Source organism: Tamandua tetradactyla, chromosome 9 (assembly GCF_023851605.1).
Source record: "Tamandua tetradactyla isolate mTamTet1 chromosome 9, mTamTet1.pri, whole genome shotgun sequence".
In the NCBI taxonomy this organism is placed as follows: Eukaryota; Metazoa; Chordata; class Mammalia; order Pilosa; family Myrmecophagidae; genus Tamandua; species Tamandua tetradactyla.
The window spans coordinates 27,016,602-27,039,199 of record NC_135335.1 but is presented as its reverse complement, the minus strand read 5'-3'; the positions used below and the strand labels follow the sequence as shown (position 1 = coordinate 27,039,199).

Genomic DNA, 22,598 nt, shown 5'->3' with positions numbered 1-22,598 from the left:
TTCTTATGTTGAACCCTCCTTGCATACCTGGGATGAATCCTACTTGGTCATGATGTATAATTCTTCTAATGTGTTGCTGGATTCGATTTGCTAAAATTTTGGTGAGGATTTTCGCATCTATATTCATTAGAGCGATTGGTCTGCAGTTTTCTTTTTTTGTAATATCTTTGTCTGGCTTTGGCGTGAGGGTGATGTTGGCTTCGTAGAAAGATTCTGGAATGTGTGGTAAAATTCACATGTGAAGCCGTCTGGTCCTGGACTTTTCTTTTTGGGGAGCTTCTTCATGACTGATTCAATTTCTTTACTTGTGATTGGTTTGTTGGGGTTGTCTATTTCTTCTCGAGTCGGGGTTGGTTATTCATGCCTTTCTAGAAAGTTGTCCATTTCATCTACATTGTTGTATTTATTATCATAAAGTTGTTCGTAGTATCCTGTCATTACTTCCTTTATTTCTGTGGGGTCAGTGCTTCTGTCTTCTCTTCTATTTCTGATCTTATTTATTTGTATCCTCTCTCTTCTTTTTGTCAGTCTTGCTAAGGGTCCATCAGTCTTATTGATTTTCTCATAGAACCAGTTTCTGGTTTTGTTGATTTTCTCAATTGTTTTCACATTCTCAGTTTCTTTTATTTCTCTCTGATCTTCGTTATTTCGTTCCTTTTGCTTGCTTTGGGGTTAGTTTGCTGTTCTTTCTCTACTTCTTCCAAGTGGACAATTAGTTCCTCGATTTTTGCCATTTCTTCTTTTTTGATATAAGCATTTAGGGCAATAAATTTCCCTGTTAGCACTGCCTTTGCTGCATCCCATAAGTTTTGATATGTTGTGTTTTCATTTCATTTGCCTCGAGATACTCACTGATTTCTCTTATAATTTCTTCCTTGACCCACTGGTTGTTTAAGAGTGTGTTGTTGATTCCTCCACATATTTGTGAATTTTCTGACACTGTACCTATTACTGATTTCCAGCTTCGTTCCTTTATGATCTGAGAAAGTGTTTTGTATGATTTCAGTCTTTTTGAATTTATTGAGACTTGCTCTGTGACCCAGCATATGATCTATCCTTGCGAATGATCCAAGAGCACTTGAGAAAAAGGTGTATCGTGCTGTTGTGGGGTGTAATGTTTTCTAAATGTCTGTTAAGTCTTGCTCATTTATTGTATTGTTCAAATTCGCTGTTTCTTTATTAATCCTCTGTCTAGATGTTCTCTCCATTGATCAGAGTGGTGAATTGACGTCTCCAACTGCTATGGTAGATGTGTCTGTTTCTCTTTTCAGTGTTTGCCTCATGTGTTTTGGTGCATTCTGGCTCGGTGCATAAATATTTATGATTGTTATGTCTGCTTGCTGAGTTGTTCCTTTTATTAATACATAGTCTCCTTCTTTGACTCTTTTAACTGTTTTACATTTGAAGTCGAATTGGTTGGATATTAGAATAGGTACTGTGGCTCTTTTCTGATTGTTATTTGCATAAAATATCTTTTCCCAACTTTTCACTTTCAACCTGTGTTTATCCTTGGGTCTAAGATGTGTCTCCTGTTGACAGCGTATAGATAGGTCCAGTTTTTTAATCCCTTCCGCCAGTCTATGTGTTTTCATTGGGGAGTTTAATCCATTGATCTTTAGTGTTATTACTGTACAGGTAATCTTTTCTTCTACCGTTTTGCCTTTTGGATTTTATATGTCCTACCTAATTTTCCTTCTTTTTACCTTTACTCATAGTCTTCCTTTCTCCACTCTTCTCCACACCTCACCTCTCTCTTCTGTCTTTTCGTATCTGTCTCTACTGCTCCCTTTAGTATTTCTTGCAGAGCTGGTCTCTTGGTCACAAATTCTCTCTGTGATGTTTTGCCTGAAAATATTTTAATTTCTCCCTCATTTTTGAAGGGCAGTTTTGCTGGATATAGAATTCTTGGTGGGCAGTTTTTCTCTTTTAATAATTTAAATATATTATCCCACTGTCTTCTCGCCTCCATGGTTTCTGCTGAGAGATCTGCATATAGTCTTATTGGGCTTCCCTTGTATGTGATGGATTGCTTTTCTCTTGCTGCTTTCAAGATCCTCTCTTTCTCTTTGACCTCTGACATTCTGATTATTAAATGTTTTGGAGTATGTCTTTTTGGATCTATTCTCTTTGGGGTATGCTGCACTTCTTGGATCTGTAATTTTAAGTCTTTCATAAGAGTTGGGAAATTTTCAGTGATAATTTCCTCCATTAGTTTTTCTCCTCCTTTTCCCTTCTCTTCTCCTTCTGGGACACCCACAACACGTATATTCATGTGCTTCATATTGTCTTTCAATTCCCTGAGTCCCTGCTCATATTTTTCTGTTTTTCTCCCTACAGTTTCTGTATCTTGTTGGATTTCAGATGCTCCATCCTCCAGTTCAGAAATCCTTTGTTCTGTCTCTCGAAATCTACCATTGTAGGTTTCCATTGTTTTTTTTCATCTCTTCTACTGTGTCTTTCATTCCCATAAGTTCTGTGATTTGTTTTTTCAGACTTTCAGTTTTTTCTTTTTGTTCTTTCCTTGCCTTCTTTATATCCTCCCTCAATTCATTGATTTGGTTTTTGATGAGGTTTTCCATGTCTGTTCGTACATTCTGAATTAATTGTTTCAGCTCCTGTATGTCATTTGAATTGTTGGTTTGCTTCTCTGACTGGGCCATATCTTCAATTTTCCTAGTGTGATTTGTTATTTTTTGCTGGCATCTAGGCATTTAATTACCTTAATTAGTTTATTCTTGAGATTGTTTTCCCTTCTTTTATGTAGGGTTTTCTTGCTGGATGAATTTGTTGTCTATCTGTTCTTTGACATTCCGTTCAGCTTTATCTGGATCTTTAGCTTAAGTTTTGTTTAACAGAGGAGAATTTTTCAGTTCTTGTTTCTTGCCCTGCTTGTGTGGTGCCTTCCCTGCCTGCCCATGCTTAGGAGGGTCTACTTAGATATTATATACCCCAGCCAGATTTTCCCAGACCAAACTGGCCTCCTATCAGGAAGGAAGAGTCACCTGCATCAGTTTTCCCTGAGGGTGAGCGCCAGCAGACTTTCCTGTGAAGTCTCTGGACTCTGTTTTTCTTATCCTGCCCAGTATGTGGCACTTGTCTGACTGCAGGTCCATCCTTCCCAGCATAAGGTGATGCGGTACCTTTAACTTTGGCAGACTCTCCCTGCTGGGGGCATGGTGGAGACAAAGGAGAGGTTGTAGGCTGGTTTTAATGGCTTCAAATTACCAAGCCCTGGGGTCTGAATTCCTTGAGGGAGGGATTCCACCTGAGTTGGGCTTCACCCCTTCCCTGGGGAAGGCACAGGCTCCAGACAAGCCCCCAAAAGAGCTCACTTCTGCCTATGCCTGGGGCAGTTGCAGCCTGAAAAGTCCTGCCATTGTATCCAGAGACAGTCAAGCCTTTGTAGATACACAGCCACAAAAACCTCTGTTTCCTTCTCTTTTTTTCCCCCTTTTTCTGTCAGTCCTGCCCCATTGGCACTGGGGCAAAAATGAGCAACCTCCGCTTCAAAGCTGGGGGCCTTTTTTAGTAGTCAGAATTTGTTAATTAGTTCCACAATTGGTGTTTGATTGTGCTCAGCCCCTGCTGCTGGTAAAGTCCTTTCCTTTCCCCTCTGGGAAGCAGCCTGTGGGGGAGGGGCACTGGCTACCGCAGCTTTGGAAACTTACAGTTCTGGGGGGTGCTCGTAGCCAGTCCAGCTGGTCCAGACTGGGGTATGCTGTGTGTCCGGTCACTACCATGGCTCCGGGAGCTGTTCTGTACTGTTTCTGGTTATTTAGTAGTTGTTCTGGAGGACGAACTAAAACGCGTACATTGTTAAGCCACCGTCTTGACCCAGAACTACCTTTTATTCTTAGTCAAATATCAGCAAAGGGTTTTGGTGGTATCAGTGGTAGCTCAACTGATTTACAAAGTGATTTGCAATTTAGTGTCTTATGTCGATACAGGTTGGTACCCTGGCCTGGGGCCCAGGCATGTCCTCTCCCATATTTGGGGCACCATTGTTTTTCTTTTGTCCATCCTTCCCAGGGAAGGGCTTTTGCAAAGTCTGAGTCCTGAAGAAACTTGCTAAATACTTTTTATGGTCAGCTGGATCTGGACCAATTTTGCTTTTATTGCAGTGTGAAAAAATAAATAAAATAAATTAAAGAAATAATTTTCCTAATTTATAGATAGATTTCACCAAAACAAAGGGAAAAAAATTAAATTAAAAAAAAAAGGGACAGGCCATGATGGCTCAACAGGTAGAGTTCTTGCCTGCCATGCTGGAGACCTGGGTTCAGTTCCTGGTGCTTTCCCATGCAAAAAAAAAAACTGAAACTAAAAAACAGGATTTATGACTTTTATTGAAAGATCAAATCACTGGGGTCTTTTACATGTGTCCACATGTGGTTTTCTCTAACAGATGGGCGCTTTCATATGCTCTAAATTTTGCCTCAGTCCCCTCAACTTCCTGTTTGATGGTAACTGGCTCCCTTCACACAGTTTAGATAGAAGCCTGGTCCCGAGGGTTTGACTGTTGCTCTAAGGTATCCGTGTCAGAAGAATGCTCCTTTTCTCTTATGTTTTATATTTCTCTAGGCCTGTTCTTTTCCCATCACCTCCTACTCTTGACTTTCTTCTCCTTAAGCTTGAGCTCCTCATTTTCTTTGTTTCCAGACCTTTCTTGTTTTGCATTTTTCATCTTCCTTAACCCCTTCTCTTCTTCTCTCCCACCTCTCTTCTCATCACCCACCCTTGTGTCCCCATCCCACCCAACAGAGTAAGTTGCTTAAGTCAGATCTGTTTGGAACTCTGATGTCTGGTTGGTCTGAGCTTCAGCTTTGCATTGGACTTAGGGGAATTTAGGAAATTTTTCTATGCGCTTTGAGAAAGGTAAATGATTGGTGGCCGAGACCTTCATTACTTTCCTGGAAGGCTCTATTTGGGTACAGAGGTTTTTTTATGAAGTCTAACTTTTTTCCCTGAGGCTCCAAATGTGGGCGTTGATCTGGCAGAGTAGAGGTTAATCTGGGAAGGGCTCTGTGTGTCTTTTTCCAGATCCCACCCATCCATTGTAATTTACAGTGACACCAGGTGAAAGCAGCAAAACCTGGGGGCACAGCTCAGTCATTCCTAAGGAGGAAGGTGAGGAAGAGGAGAAGAGGGCCCCAGTGAACAAGGAATGGACATGGGGGCCCAGTACAGTACTCTTGGACAGAAGGAACTTGCCTCGGGAGATGAAGGGTAAGAGCCAGATGATGTGAAATACTTTCTCACTGAAAAATGGATGCACTGTTTTAAAATACCTTTTTCTATGAGTGTTTCAGTGCTTTCTGAGAAATCACCTGAGTTTTACAGCAGAATTTTCCAGTGTCTTTGTTCTCTGGAACTTCCTAGTACAGAGATCAGCAAACTTTTCTCTAATGGTCCAGGTGGTGAAAAAAAATTTTGGCTTTTCAGGCCAGAGGGTCTCTTTCGCAACTAATCATCTCTTTTGTTGTAATGCAAAAGCAGCCATGGATCATGGACATTATGTAAATGAGTGAGCTTGTCCAGTAAAACATCATTCATAGAAACAGGTGGTGGGCAGGTGTGGCCCACCAACTGTAGTTTGCCAGCCCCTGTAGGTGTCCCACTGAAAGTGGTGAGCAGCCCGGTTATTAACCAGATATAAGTATTCTGGCTGAGTATGTTACTTATACCTGGCTCTTCCTCTTAAAAGGTCTGTTCAAGAGAGGGATCAGAGGACTCTCTTGCTAGAGATTCATACTGAAGCAGGGGCCAGCAGAATAAACCCGGCCTGGTAGTGCAGTAGGATGTAACTCTAGGGCACCGGTGCTTCCTTCACATCCCCTACCGTAGCCACACTGACATGTGTTTGTGCCCCCTCTGAACAAAGCACAATGCATGCCTTGATACCTTGCTTGTGCTTGTGTTTTGTTTGTGGCCTTGTGGCATAGGAGTTAAATTATCCTAGGTCCCAGCTCTTCTCAGGCCCATCACTCTGAGTCCATGACTTCCTGGGAGTGAATCTTGCCTCCACTATTCCATTATTGTGATCCTCTGCTTCAGTTTCCTCATCTACAAAAGTGGGATAAAACTAGTCCCCATCTCATAAAGTTGATGTGGTGACTACATAAATCCACATTTGTGAAGTGCCTAGATTGCCTGGCTCATCATGAGCATACATGAATAGCAGCTGTGGTGATGACTATTCTCAGCTTCTCAGGCAATTTTGTTTCTATACCTGAAGAATGGCCATAGTAGTTTATATTCTTGTTCTTGGTGTGAGTGTCTAGAACTTAGACTTCCCTAAGTGTGAAGGTAAGCAGCACCCCACCCCACCCCTTGCCCTGGCTGCCCTTTTTAGTGACTTTCTTAAGGGCATGTGAGATTGAATATTAGGCTTTAGATCCCTGCTTACAGGTGTCTTGAATCTGTAACTGGCCTGGGTAGTCCTTCAAATACTAAGATTTTGTATTCAAAGTCTGTCTTTCCCTATGTCAGATTTTGGCTGAAGGTGAAAATAACTGTTACATAAAAGATGAACTCTCTGAAGCCAGGCTTCAGAAACCAATAAATAACTTTGGGATGGAAAATTCAAATATGTAGAACATACTACCTAAGCTGTGAATGACTTCAGTGATTGACCCTTCATGGGATGGAAGTTACTCTTCTGTACTACATTCTGTAGGAGCAAGAGCTAGTCTGTCCTTTGAACCCTGACTGGAATGGAGTTGAGCCCAGTCTGAGAAACTCAGTTACCCTGAATCACTTGATACTGTCAACATTAGCACGATTCCAGATAAGATTTGCAAGGTGGCTATAAATTCCAATAGGTCCAGTGGTTCTGCTTCATTTAAAGGTATTTCCTGCTTTGGTATTAAATTTAATTTTATTTTGCATTAGGAAATATTAACTTTTGGCATTTTCTTCCTCCATTTGTAAATTCACCCTTGTAAACTTTTGAAACACATCAGAATGTATGATGTAACTTTCCTGATTCTGAATTCTTATTGACATAAAATCTCAAGTAAAGACGTCTTTAATACCAGAGGTTTTTGAGAAGCTCAGGAAGATAATGTTTATATTTTAGTATCTGTGGTTTGGCCCAACCGCTAAACTATCGGGGACCCTCTACTCCTCAGCTTCTCACTGCTTGCTAGACGACACTGCCGCACGCAGAAAAGGGGCTCGAGCCGGGGGTCTGGGTCCAAGGGGCGCGCGCAGGAGACCTCGCTGCAGGTCTAAAGGACTGGAGGCCGAGCCAATTAAGGCATGAAGCGAGGTAGCTTTATTGTTGGTAGATGCTTATGCCAGGGCCGCCAGTAGCTAAAGACCACGAGGCTCGGCGAGCCCTGGATTATATACAGTTTGAGGAGAGGTGGAGTTAGGGCGTGGCCTCCAGGGGAGGGTAGCCAATCACACAGGGAGGACGGATGAGTGACTGTGACCATAGAGATGCTGTTCCTGAGTGTACCCATAGCAGAGGATGTTGGGTAGGTGGAGGACTAAGGAGAAGACCAATAGGGTTAGAGAGACAAGACTGCATCATCACTAGTCGCCGGTGAGGCTTGTAATTCAGAGGTCTAGAAGAACCGGATGTGCCAAAATGGCGAGGGAGGGAGAGAAAGAGACTAAGCCACCAGGCCAAGAATAAAATTATGCCACAAGTATCTGTCAGTGGAATAAAATATATAATGACTAAAGGTATCTTGAATTCAGTAATGTTAACTGAATCTGTGTTTTGTGAATCTCAGCATCATAACCCTTTTTTAAAAATAGTACATATTGAGAATGAGCCAAGATGGCGGCTTAGCGAGGTGTGGGATTTAGTTTGTCCTCCAGAACAGCTACTAAATAACCAGGAACAGTACAGAACAGCTCCTGGGACCATGTTAGTGACCAGACACAGAGCATACCCCAGTCTGGACCAGCTGGACTGGCTGTGAGCCCCCCCAGAATCATGAGTTCCCCAAGCCAAGGCAGCCAGTGCCCCTCCCCAACAGGCTGCTTCCCAGAGGGGAAAGGAAAGGGACTTGACCAGCAGCAGGGGCTGAGCACAACTTAGTTTCAAGTGTGGAATTAATTCACAAATTCTGGCTACTAAAAATAGGCCCCCAGTTCAGGTGAACCTGGTCAGAGCAGAGCTGGCTCATTTTTCCCTGATGCTAATGGGGCAGGGCTGACAGAAAAAGAAAGAGAAACAGTGGTTTTGGTGGCTGTGTTTCTATAGAGGCTTGGCTGCCTTTGGATATAGTGGCAGGACTTCTGAGGCTGCAACTGCCCCAGGCATAGGCATAAACAAGCTTCTTTGAGAGCTTGTCTGGAGCTGGTGCCTTCCCCAGGGGAGGGGTGAGGCCCAGTTCTGGTGGAATCCCTCCCTCAAGGAATTCAGACACCAGGCTTTTGTTATTTGGAGCCATTAAAACCAGCCTACAACCTCTCCTCTGTCTCTGCCATGCCCCCAGTAGGGAGAGTCTGCCAGAGTTAAAGGTACCACATCATCTTATGCTGGTGGGTCCTGTAGGCAGACAAGTGCCACATACTAGGCAGGACAAGAAAAAGAGTGTCCAGAGACTTCACAGGAAAGTCTTTCAACCTGCTGGGTCTCACCCTCAGGGAAAACCAATGCAGGTGACTCTTTCCTCCTGATAGGAGGCCAGTTTGGTCTGGGAAAATCCAGCTGGGGTCTATAATACCTAAGTAGACTGTCCTAAGGGTGGGGGGGCAAAGGCACTGTATAGGCAGGGCAAGAAACAAGAAAACAAGAACTGAAAAATTCTCCTCTGTTAAACAAAGCAAAACCTAAGCTAGAGGTCCAGAAAAAGGTGAACTGAAGGTCAAAGAACAGATAGAGAGCAAATTCATCCAGCAAGAAGGCCCTAGATAAAAGAAGTGAAAACAATCTCAAGAATAAACTGATTAAGGTAATTAAATGCCTAGACACCAGCAAAAAATAACAAATCACACTAGGAAAATTGAAGATATGGCCCAGTCAAAGGAACAAACCAACAATTCAAATGATATACAGGAGTTGAAACCAAACCATTAATTCAGAATATATCAACAGACAATGAAAACCTCATCAAAAACCAAATCAGTGAATTGAAGGAGGATATAAAGAAGTCAAGGAATAAACAAAAAGAAGAAATCAAAAGTCTGAAAAAACGTATCACAGAACTTATGGGAATGAAAGGCACAGTAGAAGAAGTAAAAAAAAAAAAACAATGGAAACCTACAATGGTAGATTTCGAGAAGCAGAACATAGGATTACTAAACTGGAGGACGGATCCTCTGAAATCCAACAAGAACAAGAAAATATGGGGAAAAAGGATAATTTAATTCCCAGAGACTCAGAAATTGAACGACAATATGAAGCACACAAATATACATGTTTTGGGTGTCTCAGAAGGAGAGGAGAAGGGAAAAGGAGGAGAAAAACTAATGGAAGAAATTATCACTAAAAATTTCCCAACTCTTATGAAAGACTTAAAATTATACATCCAAGAAGTGCAGCATACCCAAAAGAGAATAGATTGAAATAGATGTACTCCAAGACACTTACTATTCAGAATGTTAGAGGTCAAAGAGAAAGAGAGAATCTTGAAAGCAGCAAGAGAAAAGCAATCCATCACATACAAGGGAAGCCCAATAAGACTATACGTAGATTTCTCAGCAGAAACCACGGAGGCAAGAAGACCTTGTTCACTGCCCTCCCTCATGGCCCCTGGACTATGAGTGTGAAAGTGTGAGTGTGACTAACTGCTGCTAGAGCTCGGGTGTCCACATGGAGCCCAATGTGCACCGTGAGGAGGTACCCAGGCCGCACCCCTGGCAGGGTCCCCCATCTCGGGGTTGTGAGGTGACCGGAGTCCCTGTGCCCGGTGCCCGAGGAAATGCCACGGCTGCACCCCTGCCAGGGTCCTCCATCTGGGGGCCTGTGGGGTGACTGGGGGGCTCAGCGCCCAGCACCCAAACATACACAGGCTTGCTGGCTCCTGTCCCAGCTGTCAGCATCCTTCACTTATCCCTTCCTCTGCCTTATGGTTGTCAGGGTGTGAAAGTGTTAGAGCCAGCACCCTTGTGCCCGCAGAACTGTGAGGTGCCTGGGTGGGTTTGCATTAAGAGTCACCTTTTCTTTTCCAGAGAGTTCCTGTCCAGTGGCATGATGACGGAGTTCAGCACAGCTTGCATCAATCTGCATGAGATTACGAGTCCCACGAGCAGTTCACAGTAAGCCCTCACCAGGGTGAGGCCATGGGTGGCTAGAAGTGAGTGCTTTCCCTGGTGAAGTCCATCGCTTTGGTCTGAAAGGTCTCTGTCCCTCGCAGAATGCGATGGCACTTTAGGTGAAGACTCAGCTGCATGTCTGCAGCCCTTAAATGGTGGGGAGGAGCCTGCTGTGTAGAAGGAACCTGTCATATGTGGTGGAGCCTGCTGTGTGGGTGGAGTCTGTCATATGGGGTGAAGCCTGCTGTGTAGAAGGAGCCTGTCATATGGGGTGGAGTCTACTGTGTGGGTGGAGCCTGTCATATGGGGTGGAGCCTGTGGTGTAGAAGGAGCCTGTCATATGTGGTGGAGCCTGCTGTGTGGGTGGAGTCTGTCATATGGGGTGAAGCCTGCAGTGTAGAAGGAGCCTGTCGTGTGGTGGAGCCTGCTGTGTGGGTGGAGTCTGTCATATGGGGTGGGGCCTGCAGTGTAGAAGGAGCCTGTCGTGTGGTGGAGCCTGCTGTGTGGGTGGAGTCTGTCATATGGGGTGGAGCCTGCAGTGTAGAAGGAGCCTGTCATATGGGGTGGAGCCTACTGTGTGGGTGGAGTCTGTCATATGGGGTGGAGCCTGCGGTGTAGAAGGACCCTGTCAAATGTGGTGGAGCCTGCTGTGTAGAAGGAGCCTGTCATATGGGGTGAAGCCTGCTGTGTGGGTGGAGTCTGTCATGTGGGGTGAAGCCTGCTGTGTAGGGCAGAGCCTACCATGTGGGGTGGAGGGTGGAAAGCCCAGAGGGACAGAGTGCTGCATGCAGGTGGCTCTGGGACTTCAGAGGAGTGTGGCACCTTCTGCAAGGCTGTGTATGGCCACTTGCAATGGGTAGAGTCTGGTGGAGGCCAGCTACAGACAGGCCAGACCCTCTGTCAGGATAGGTTGAGGCACTTCTGAGCAGGAACCACTGAAGCAGGATTTTGGAAACTGTTTGCTGGGTGGGAGCATGATCGTCTCAACACCCCGCCTGTAGGGAAGCCCCAGCTTCCCTCACAGTGGACCGTTTCCTCACCTCACCTCCCTGCCTCCCCACCCTCACAGTGTGTGCAGCACCCATGTGGGATCTATCTTCCCCATGAGGCCTGGTCTGTCTGTGTCATCAGCTCGTCCTCGAGCCCAGCAGAGGGCTTAACACTGGCAGGAGCATGGCCCCACCTGGGGCTGGATGCAGTGATGGGTGCGAGTGCCTAGGCCAGTGTGGGGAAAAGCATGCCATTGGAGGGAGCGCAGGGACAGAGGTGCCGCCTTGGGTGCAGGGGCAGCGGGGAGTGGGCCAGGGTTTCTAGTGTTGTTAAATTGGGACATCTGTCCCAGTGATAGCAAGGAGCTGTCCTCACCCTTCCTGGCCCCCAATCCCAGCCTTACTCGGCCTCTTCGCCTCATCCGGCCTCACTGCTCCCGGTGCTCAGGCACACCCACAGTGCCCTGGCTTCCGGCAGAGTGCGGCAGGTGCACAGGGGTTGGAGTGCATGGACAGAGCAGTGCCCAGCAGTGTTCCACCTCTTCATCTGGAGCTCATCCAAGAATCCGCCCCTCTGCCTGTTCCCTGCTGGGGTGATGGCGCTAGGCCAGCCCACTGGCTCCCTGCTCTGCCACGCAGCCCTCTCCTGCCACCCTGGCGCTGTCTCCCTCGTGCTGGACATGGTGAAGTAGATCCTGCACTCCAGGGCGTCCAAGAGGGCTGGGCCGCACTGGCCCTGGTGGTCAGCCTACCCGCCCCAGTCCCCTGGCCTCTGCTGTCAGAGGAGGGAAATTGAATTTTTATAAGACTAATGTGGTGGAGCAATGTTTTTTAGCTGAGTCTGATTCAAAAAATAGGTCATTAATTGAGAGAGGAAATTGAAATGCATTTGTCTTGTATGTAAAGGATATCACAAATATGAAAGGGGTCAGAGTCCTGGCCTGTTCCCAGAATGAAGTTGACCCTTCAGAGGCAGCAGGGGTGGGGACCTTTACATGAGGGTTCTATCCCTCACCTGAGCCCCCCAAGGCCAGGCCCTGCATGCTGTTGGCCCCTACTTTGCCAGGAGGTTGCACCAAAGCTTTGCTCTGGCCCCAAGTCCCGGTCATCTCACCTTAAGTGACTGGGCAAGTCTTGCTTCCTCGCGGGTACCTGCCCAGGGCCCACACTCGGCTCCCTGGCCTGTGAACTCGCCAGGCCCCTGCCAACTGCATGTCCCTGGGAAGCCCAGCAGTTAGGGATTCAGGGGGCTTCTGCAGCCGTCCAGGCAGTACACCAAGGCCTAGTTGAGACCATGTGGTCAGATGGGAGCCTAGGATGTCCCGGCCCTGGGCAGGGGCCAGGGGTTGCTGATGGGGAGGGGAGCAGGCCCATCAGCCCTGGCCCCTGAGAGCACCCACAGCCACCCTGTGGTGGGGAACGAGGCAGCACTCACGGGCTGGCGTGGAGGGAGGTTTCCCCTACAGGGCTCTATGCTGGATGGCCAGCTCAGCCTCAGGAAGATGAGGCTGGGAGGACCAATTTGGGAGAAAGGAAGATCTTCTGGGGGGTGGTTTTGAGGAGGGAAGGGGCCCAAGGGGTGGGGAGGTGGGGTGTGGCAGGGCACCCTGCGTGGCCGGGTCTGCGGAGCTGAGTGGGTCCTCCTGGGGCCGCCGTCCCCTCTGGGCTCAGTCCAGCCTCTGGATACTCACCGGGACCTTCCCTTGCATAGCTTCTCATCAGATCGTGGAGGGCAGCCAGGCCTCGGGGTGAGACCCTGAGCTCAGCACTGTGACTGTGCTTTGTCGGCCACAGCTTGGGCGGGCTTAGGTGAGGCCATGCATGTGGTGAGCCTGCCCAGGACAGCGCCAGGTGTGGACAGGGCCAAGTGCTAGAACAGTGCTGAGTGCTCAGGAGAGTGTGCTGTGTGAACAGCATTGGGTGCTCAGGACAGCACGGGGTGTGAACAGTGCTGGGTGCTCAGTACAGTGTGGGGTGTGGACAACATTGGGTGCTCTGGACAGTGCTGGGTGCTCAGCACAGTGCTGGGTTTTCAGGACAGTGTGGTGTGTGGACATCATCGGGTATGGACAGCACAGGTATGGACAGGGCCAAGTACTAGGACAGTGCTGGCTACTCAGGACAGTCCCGGGTGTGGATAGCACTGCATGTCGACAGTTCTTGCGTGTGGACAGTTCTTGGGTGTGGACAGCATCTAAATGTTAGCTGCTGCTGCTGCCTGCCCTCCCCTCCAGGTGGCCTGTGTTTGCTGAGCCCAGGTCTGTGCAGCCCAAGGAGTCTGTCCCTCCAGTTCTCATCTGTTACAAGGAGCACTGGAGAGAGATCTGTGTCACTTCACTTGCTTTCAGCCACTGCATCAGTGGGCTTCACTGCCGGCCCATGGGGAGGATGATGGTGAACGTGAGGAGTGGTGGGCAGCGGGGTCTGTGTCCAAAGTAGAGCTTCAGGGATCAGCTGAGGCTTAAGGGCAGTTGGAGCAGAGACCCCAGCATACAGCCTTTGGCACCCATGCTGGCCCTCTTGTTACCCACCTGGCAGCAGTTAGCTCCAACGTGCCCTCTGCTCCCCAGCTGAGAGTCTCTTGTGGCTCTCATTTCCCTGAGAAAATGCCCATGGTATAATACCTTCAGGGTACTCACAGCCTGGGCCCCCTCTCCCAGAACATCTCTGGTCCCACCTTGGTCCTGGGTCCTAGTCACAGTGCTGGCTGCTGTGCAGTTCTTGGAATAACCTACATGTTCTTACCCCAGGGCCGATGTTTGTGCTGTCCCTGGGACACTTTCACACTGGAAGTGCATGGACACCCCCCCCACCTCCACGTGGCCTCTGCCATGGTGTTCAGTGGTCAGGGAGGCTGCTCAGTGAAGGATCTGGAGTCACCCTTGTAGCCCCTCCATCCTTCTGGGGCGTTGTGCTCAGCGAATGGCTTTGGTTTGATGGCTGAGTCCCCAGGGGCCGAGTATTGCTGGGGATGGGAGGGCCCATGAAGCCCATCTGTGGATTAAATGTGAGTGCCTGTTACCCCCAGCAGGGAGGCAGGGGTCCTCGTGCATAGAGCTCAAAGGTGAGTCAGGTCGAGGAGCCAGATGGGGGCCCTGGGGGTGTAGCTGTCTCAAGTCACAGGCTGGTGAGCTCCTCAGGTGCCGAGCTTGGTATTGGCCTGTCCTGGGAGGGAGGCATCCTGGAAGGCTTGTGGAGCCGAGGAGGACTTGCAGGAGGAGGGCAGGCTTTGTGTCCCAGTTGGGGATTGTTCTCTGCCTGGCGGCCAGCCTCCCAAGGCCCTGATTCCTTCCCGTGACTGCCCAAGAGGATGACTGTCCCACAGGTTCCTGGTGGAGAGCTAGAGACCACAACCCATCAGAAAGGCTGTGGCCTCTGAGTGGGTGGGCCCAGGGCCAGGGGCTGCACCATTTGGTTTCTGTGTTGCAACGTCCAACGTGTTGGATCTCCTGCAAACTTTGGTGAATCAGCACCCCAAGAACATTTCTGTATGGATTCCATATTGAATCACCAGCGAGTAAGAGTTTCCGATTCTATCCTCTGACCATGGGACATAGAACATTAGCTTTGTTTCCAGAAGAGAGTCAAAGAGAGGAAATTGCTGTGCCCTGGAGGGCTGCTGAGAACCTACCATGCCACACACCAAGCCCTAACCAGCCTCATGGGTCATTCGAGGACTCTCCATGGGGTGAGCTGAGCCTGGGGATCCCCGCGGTCAGGGAGGAGTTCTCCCCAGAGACACCCACCTTGAAACCTGGGTCCACCCCTGCCACAGAGATGGGCACCTACCTGGCCTGGAGTACTGGGGTCTGGCATCAGTGCAGCTCCAGCAGGGGTCAGGCTTTCTGAGGGTCACCACACCTCTGGTCTCAGCGTGCACCTCTCCTGGAGGACCTTTCCTACTATTGCTCTTCAGATGGGTGCGGCTCCATGGATATGATTTGGTTGAGTCCTTCCCCGGCCTCTGGCGCTGAGCAAGTGGTTTGTGGAGTTTGTGACTTCCAAGGGGATCGCCTGGCCTCCTCCAAGACATGAAACCATGCGGCCCACAGAGGAGCATAAAAGACTCATCCCTCCTTCCTAAAGCCGGCACTTCGATAGAAGGATGCCATGGCAGTGACTTCCATGGTCCCTGGCTTCCAAGTGGCTGAATGAGGTAGAAATGGCAAGTTTATTTTCGTATGATTTCTTGTCACCTTCTCCGGCTGCAACAGCATGGCATCACCCCAGGAAGCATTGTAAGTGTTCTCTCCTGATTGTCTGATGTAGGAATGTCGAGAGAATGGGAGAAAGGGGCTGTGGGGCCATTGCAAGTGTTGACATTGGTCAGTCGTGACCCTGAAGCCAGGCTGTCCATTGGGCCTCTCTTCCAGGCCTTGTTCCGGGCAGGGCTGAACAGCTGCAGAGAGACCCTCAGATCCTATAGCTGGAAGTAGGGTTTGTACTGAACTGAGACATGGAGCCTAGGGGGTTTGTGCTGAGCCGAGGCAGGCTAGAACCTGCAGTGTGGCAGCTCCTTCCACTGTCCAGGCCACGCCGTCCCTACTGTGGCTTCCTCCAGGGGTGTTGCTGGTGGCTTGGCCTGGGACAGCCAGTGCCCTGGCTCTGCTGACCAGCAGGTGGGCATGTCTTTGGCACTGCCAAGAAGCCTCCTTCTCTGGAGGGCCTGATGTCTTTTGAGGGCAGGCTGAGCCCAGAAGACTCTCCCACTCTCTGCAGACAGCTGGGAAGGAGCTGTGGGCCCTGTAAATCTCCTGTGCCAGAGCCTCCTGGGCAGCCTGGCAGACCTGAGTTGTGGGTGCTTGTGGTTGTTCAGGACCCTGTAGCAGCATGGTGGAATGCCAGTCAGTCTTGTTTGTCTTGAGATGTTTTTCATTACTAAGGCGCCCTGAGTTTGGGGCTGAACCCCCGGTGCACCATGCAGCTCCATGCAGCCTGGACTGGGAGAGTGCAGGTACTGAGGACAGAGGGAAGGAACACTGGGCTCAGGTGCTGGGACAGAGGAAAGGAGCTAGGGTGCAGGTGCTGGGCAGAGGGAAGGAGTGCAGGGTATAGTTCTTCAGAGGAAAGGCAGCTAACTTTCGACTGAGATTCTGTCTTCCATAGGTAGCCATGGGTGGGCGGGGGCGGGGGGCAGTTATGTCTGCTGGCCTTCTTTCCAGGCCAGTGGGTTCCAACAGCTTTCCCTGGGGTGATTCCTTTCTGCATCTCCAAAGGCCTGGGCTGAGTTGTGAGTGCTGAGGTGAGGTATGCTGAGCTGCTTGGATTGAGTGCTCTTATTTAAGCTTCCAGCCAATTAAATGAAACATTCATTGCAGCAGACACTCCTCCTTGCCGACTACAGATTTGATCAGCAACAGATGAGCTTCACATGCCATTGGCTTATGTCCACAGCAGCAAAGCTAGGCATCATCACCTGGCCAAGTTGACACCTGGACCTAACTACCACAGCCAGTACATTCAGGGTTTCTCCTTCAGCTGGAGAGGCACATGGCCAACATGGCAGCATCTGCTGGTTTTCTCTCCAGGCCTCTTGCTTATTGAAGCTTTCCATGAGGTGTTTTCCTTTTTCACCTCCAAAGGTCACTGGCTGATGGACTCTGTGGTTCTCTGGCTCTCTCCTCATTCTCAAAAGGAACTCTCTCCAAAATGTCTCCTCTTTATATACTAATTAAGTCCCACATGGAATGGGTGGAGACGCATTTCCATGTAATGAAATTTGAAACCCAGAATTGAGTGAATCACGTATCTGGACATAACCTAATTAAATTTCCAACCAATAGTACTGAATAAGGATTAGAAGAAGTGGTTGCTTCCACAAGATTGATTAGGATGAAAAATGGCTTTTCTAGAGGACGTAAGCCCTTTCAAACTGGCACAAACCCCTACACAAGTTCTCAGGCAGAGGTGTGAGCTCCTGCAAGAGAGCTCTCCAGCTATCTGCCAGAGACTGGCAGTGGGTGGGCTGCCCAACAGCGTGGGTAGGGTGCCAAGTGGGGGAGTGGGGTCTGCACACTCCTTGCTGTGAGCTCCCACACTGCCATGTCCACACCTTGGATGGGCTCTCCCCACGTGGATCTAGAGATTCAAGTCAAAACCATTCAAAGTCTGACTTGGTTCCTTGTGAAAATTTGTGGAAACTGAGAAACTGGTTTTGAAATTTATAAGGAAATATCAACAACCTAGAATAGCCCAAACAACTTTGTGAAAGTACAAAACTGGAGGCCTCCATTACCCAACTACGACGTGCCACAGAGCTCAGCTGAGTGAGACAGTGCCAGGCCAGTGCAGGCCAGGTGAGCAGCCAGAGAACAGTGCCAAGAGCTGGGAGCAAACCTGTAAACAGACGGACTTTTGAGAAACTCATCAGAGCAGGTTCACTGGGGAGGGGACCAAGTTCTCAATAAATGTGCTGTAGCAGCTCCATGGCCATAGGCAGAAACAGAACCTCGGCCGGCCCTGACAGCAAAAGATGTTAAAAAAATGAACTCAGATTGACCATAGGCCTAAATGTAAGCTAAAACTGAAAAACTTCAAGAAAACATTATATCTCATTACATCATTACATCCTGAAAACATGGGTTTGACAAAGATTCCTTAAATGTTACACTTGAAGCACCAACTAGTGTAAAATTCAAGATCAAATTCAATTAGAGCTCATCAAAATGGAGCCCATTTGCTCTTCAAAAGACATTTGTAAAAATAAGTAAGCAATTCACAACCTGGGAAGAAAAATTTGCAAACATGTTGAAGAAGAGACTTGTACCTAAACACTGTATAAGTAACAGACTGCCAGAACCCAGTAAGACAAACACTCAGTTAAAGAAAGATAGTTCAAAGTCTGAATGGGCCCTGTTCTAATTTGCCAGCTGCCAAATGCAACACACCAGGGATGGATTGGCTTTTAATAAAAGGGGATTTATTTTAATTCTTCAGAGGAAAGGCAGCTACTTTCAATGGAGGTTCTTTCTTACGTGGGAAGACACAGGGCGATCTCTGCTGGCCTTTTCTCCAGGCCTCTAGGTTCCAATGAGTTTCCTCAGGTTTTTCCTTTCTGCATCTCTGAAGGCCTGGGCTGAGCTGCAAGTGCTGAGATGAGGTATGCTGAGGTACTTGGGCTTTACTATGTTGAGCTCTCTCATTTAAGCACCAGCCAATTAAATCAGACGTTGATTGCAGCAGGCATGCCTCCTGGACGACTGCAGGTGTAATCAGGAACAGATGAAGTTCACATGACATTGGCTCACGTCCACAGCAGTATAACTAAGGATCTTCACCTGGCCAAGTTGACACCTGAATCTACCTCCCACAGAACCTCCACCCAGGAGGATTCAGATTGGCAAACCATGTGTGCGAGATGCTTGGCCTCACTTGTCATTTGGGAAGTGCAGTCAAGGCTGCAAATTCCCCCTAAACACCACTGAGTTTCCAAAATTTGTAAAATAAAAAAGACTGATCACACCAAGTGTGGGCAAAAATATAAGGGAACTGGTACTCTCACAGGCTACAGGTGGAAATGGACAGTGGAACCCTACCCAGAGAAGCATCCAGCAGCCTCTTGGAATGCTAAAATACGCCTCTCCCATGACCCAGCCATTCCACTCCCAGGTATTTCCCTAAGAGACATGGAGGCCCACACGCACAAAACTGTTCATCGTTCATTGTTTGGCTTCAATCGTAATCGCTAAACATGGCAAACTACTCAGATCATACTCGGCAGCGAATGGATAAACACTGTGGTACATCTGTGCTGTGGGACATGCTCAGCAATACACAGTAAAGAGCACCCATACTACCTGGGCATGGATGGATGTCAGCATGATGCAATGCATGGAAGCAGCCAGGGAAAAACAATGTGTCCTTTGGACTCCATGTCATAGTCGCGAAAAGGCAGACTGCTCCCTAGCAACAGAAAGCAGATCGGTGGTTTCTGGGGAGGGTGTGGGGTGGCAGGAGGAGTGTCACAAAGGGGCCAAGGAGACTTCCGGGTGGCAGACTCACCGGGGTGGGTCCTCAGTGGGTGGGCCCTCAGAGGGTGGGTCTTCGAGGGCAGTTCCTTGAGGGTGGGTCCCCAGGGAGTGGGTCTTCAGGGGGTGGGTCCTTGGGGGCAGTTCCTTGAGGGTGTATCCCCAGGGAGTGAGTCCTCAGGGGGTGAGTCCTCGGGTCCTGGTCTTCAGGGGATGGGTCCTCGTGGCTGGGTCCTTGGGGGCAGGTCCTCAGAGGCGGGTACTCAGGGGTGGTGGTTACCCAGACCAGCAGCACTTGGGACCTCGCTGGGCCTATGGATTTCCGGGCCCCACCTGTTCCTGTGGACTCATAACCTGGGGTAGGCCCTCCAGGGACTCCGATGGAATTTGAGCCAGAGTTCTGACCCTCCAGCTGCTTCTGCCCCTCGGAGAGGTATGGGCTGCAGCCGCTGTGGGGTCAGTCCTCCCAGACCACCTACCTCCCCTTAGTTAGATATATTTTGTATGTCAGCCTCTTTGTTTTTTGTGATTAAGAATTGTTTAGAACTAGTGTGTGTTTAGAAAAATCTTAATTTGTAGAGCGGGTCAGTGCCCACAGGTTACTGGTGCCTGCTCGGCAGATGTGAGCCAGGGGCGTCTCTCTTTCCAAGGAGGCATGCAGAGGGCTTCACTATTCCAGGTCTGCTTTCACCATCAAAACTTGCTGTTCCTAAATTCTGACATTTATTCATCGTTTGTCCAGCAGATCTTTCCTGCCACCTTGCTGTCAGGTCACTGGCCTTGCCCGTCCTCACAGAGTAATGGGGGGTCCCATGGTATGCTCCAGGGGCTGCGGTCCTGGGGGCCATGCCTGGCAGGGCACTAAGGTTCAGGTCTTCATGGCACCCCATGTCCCTTGCCCCGGGTGCTCTGTCCAATGCCAGGCACCCAGTAGTGTCCTGGAGATCACAGACCAGTACCACCCTGGAAACCGGATGCCTCGGGAAGCCTTGGGTGCATGGTTGTGGCCAGTGAAGGTTGTCCCATGCCCCCCAGGAGGCCCTTCCCCACAGAATCAGCATGGGTCACTCTTAAGATGCACACGGTCAGGTGTGCCTCCTTCCGTGCAGCTCTGTGATGGCAGTGCACAGGTCAGATTTGGCATCGTGTGGGCTGTAATTAAAATGTACAGAAATTAAACATGATGCTCCTGCTCTGCCTGAGAGGATGCAGCACCCCTGGATGGGTATCCATCTGGGCTCTGGGTGCCGCCTGCTGCTGCACTCCCATGGATGTCCTTTATGCCTTGAGTGCTGGCAACTGGCAGCTGGGGTGCTCAGCTGGGGTGCTCAGCTGTGCTCGGGTGACAGGGAGTGACGGTGGTGCCAGTCTCGCCATCTCCCCCCGGCCCATCCTCTACTCACCTGCTGCCCGGTCCTGCCTGACAGTTCCCATTCTGGATGCGATTTGGGGAGCTGGTGGCTGCCTTTTCAAACCAGTTGCCAGGTGCTGACATGTACACACTAAGCACAGGCCACGCCTGTCAGGAGACAGGCCCCATACGTCAGGGCTGGATCCTAGGAAGAAATGGGCAGCTGGGATGTGGCAGGGAGGGCAGCACCCCAGGATAGGAGGTTAGCAGGGACAGGGGAGAGTGGTGTCCTGGGGGAGGGGTCAACAGGGATGGGGTAGTGGTGCCCCGGGGGAGGGTGTTAGCAGAGGCGGGGGAGGGTGTCAGCAGGGGCAGGGGAGGGTGGTGGTGTCCCATGGGAGAGGACCAACAGGCATAGAAGAAGGGCAGCAGGGAGGGAGGGAGATTACCCGGATTCTGAGGGTTTCATTTTAAATTGGGGCCTGGTGGACGGCCTCCTGTCTGGACTTCAGCCAGGCTGTACTTGCTGCGGCAGCCTCCTCCCACTACAGCCTCTCTGCAGTGGGCAGGACCCCCTCTCCTATCTGAGCTCCTGCCCCAGACCGTTTTGTCCTGAAGCCTGCAGGTCAGAGGTGCTGGAGGGTCAGTCCTTGGGACGCGTTCGCCCCACAGTATCCTTGTTTGCTTGGAATCTTCGGTTAGAAAACAACAGAGTTTTTAACTTGTCTTTTATTTTTTAATTATCTGTTTTATTAACACAGTGCTCTAATTGGTTTATTTCTCTGTAGGCCTGTGACACTGAACACAAATAAATCATTGTATTATATATTTAATTATAATGACAATTTTGAATTGTAGATTTAAAGGATTTTTCTTCCAGGCAGTTCAGTTCACTTTATAAACATTAGCCAGTGTTTCCAACTGCTGGCTTTGTGTAAAAATAATGATTCCATTTTATCAAAATTTTATCAAAATGGAATACTGAAAGTTTCTGGATTTTTTCCGTCATCTGTCTCGGGACATGTTCCAGGAACTGGAGGTTTTGATCTACTCCTCATTGAGCATCTGCTTGATGTTCACTAATCTTAATGCCTTTTTCTATATCTTTTAGCTGTTCATCCTTGATTTTGAATTCCTCCCTCTGTGCCTTAGGGTGGTCTAAGCCTGTGGGTGGTGGGCATTGAGTGGATCCTGGGGCTGTGCTGAGCAGCTGTCCTGGGGGTGCCAGCCTCTGCCTGTGCTGAGCTTCAGAACCTGAGGCTGTGCCTTGGAAGTCACATGTGCTGGGAGGGCCTGTTCCTCCTGCCAGCCTGGTGCTGGGCAGATTGGCCGGGGGGTACCGGGTGATGTCCTCATGAAGGCCATCGAGGGGGCCCAGGCCAAAGGAAAAGTTCAGATGGCACAGGATGCAGCCAGATGCCTGGACAGCATGCTCCGAGGAGGAGCCAGGGCTCTCTTTTACAACATTCCATAGAGTCCTCCTTGGTGGGACAAGCCAGGCTGGCCTCAGGGAACCCCAGGCACATGGTGCGTGCATGCCCTCACCACTCTGTTATCCCCATGTTCATCTTTTCAGGGCTGGGGCACAGAACAGCCTCGGCATGAGATGGAAGGACCTTTATTGCCTGTTGTTCTTCTACATGAGTAGTTGACAATGTGAGACAAGGAGGGGTGGGCCTCCTGGGTGCTGACAGAACCAGCCCCTCATAACAGCGCTTTCCATGAACTGCATCCTCACCCCTCAGGCTCAGGGACAGCTGACCCTTGGTCCCCCAGGCCTGCTTGTGCTGACACAGGCTGTTTCAGACCCAAAGTCAGGACACTTCTCCGCAGCCACAAGTAGGTTTCCCTCCTCCAGGAGGGACACCAGAAAGGGCTCTTAGGGAGAGCAGGTCTGAGTCCATGAGAGGAGCAGCAGGTGGATGGCTAGACTGAGGACAGCTCATTCCAGCCTCCCTCCTGCAAGCCTGGGGTGATATGCAGTGGAAACCCAGAAATGGCCCATCCCATCTCTTGGTTCTTTTGGTTAGTGTCTGTTAATGATCCTCCTTTCCTACATCTGTCCATCCTCCCTAC

General features: G+C 49.3%; 1 long non-coding RNA gene across 1 annotated transcript in view; it reads left to right on the top strand.

The window, feature by feature from the left end:
• The first annotated feature begins 3,568 nt into the window (after positions 1–3,568).
• The window catches only part of LOC143646859 (uncharacterized), a 31,558-nt gene continuing 12,528 nt past the window's right edge, over positions 3,569–22,598 (top strand). Inside the window, exons 1-2 of the long non-coding RNA XR_013157674.1 lie at positions 3,569–5,226; positions 10,132–10,218. This is a non-coding gene — a long non-coding RNA (uncharacterized LOC143646859). The remainder of the gene's footprint in view (positions 5,227–10,131; positions 10,219–22,598) is intronic.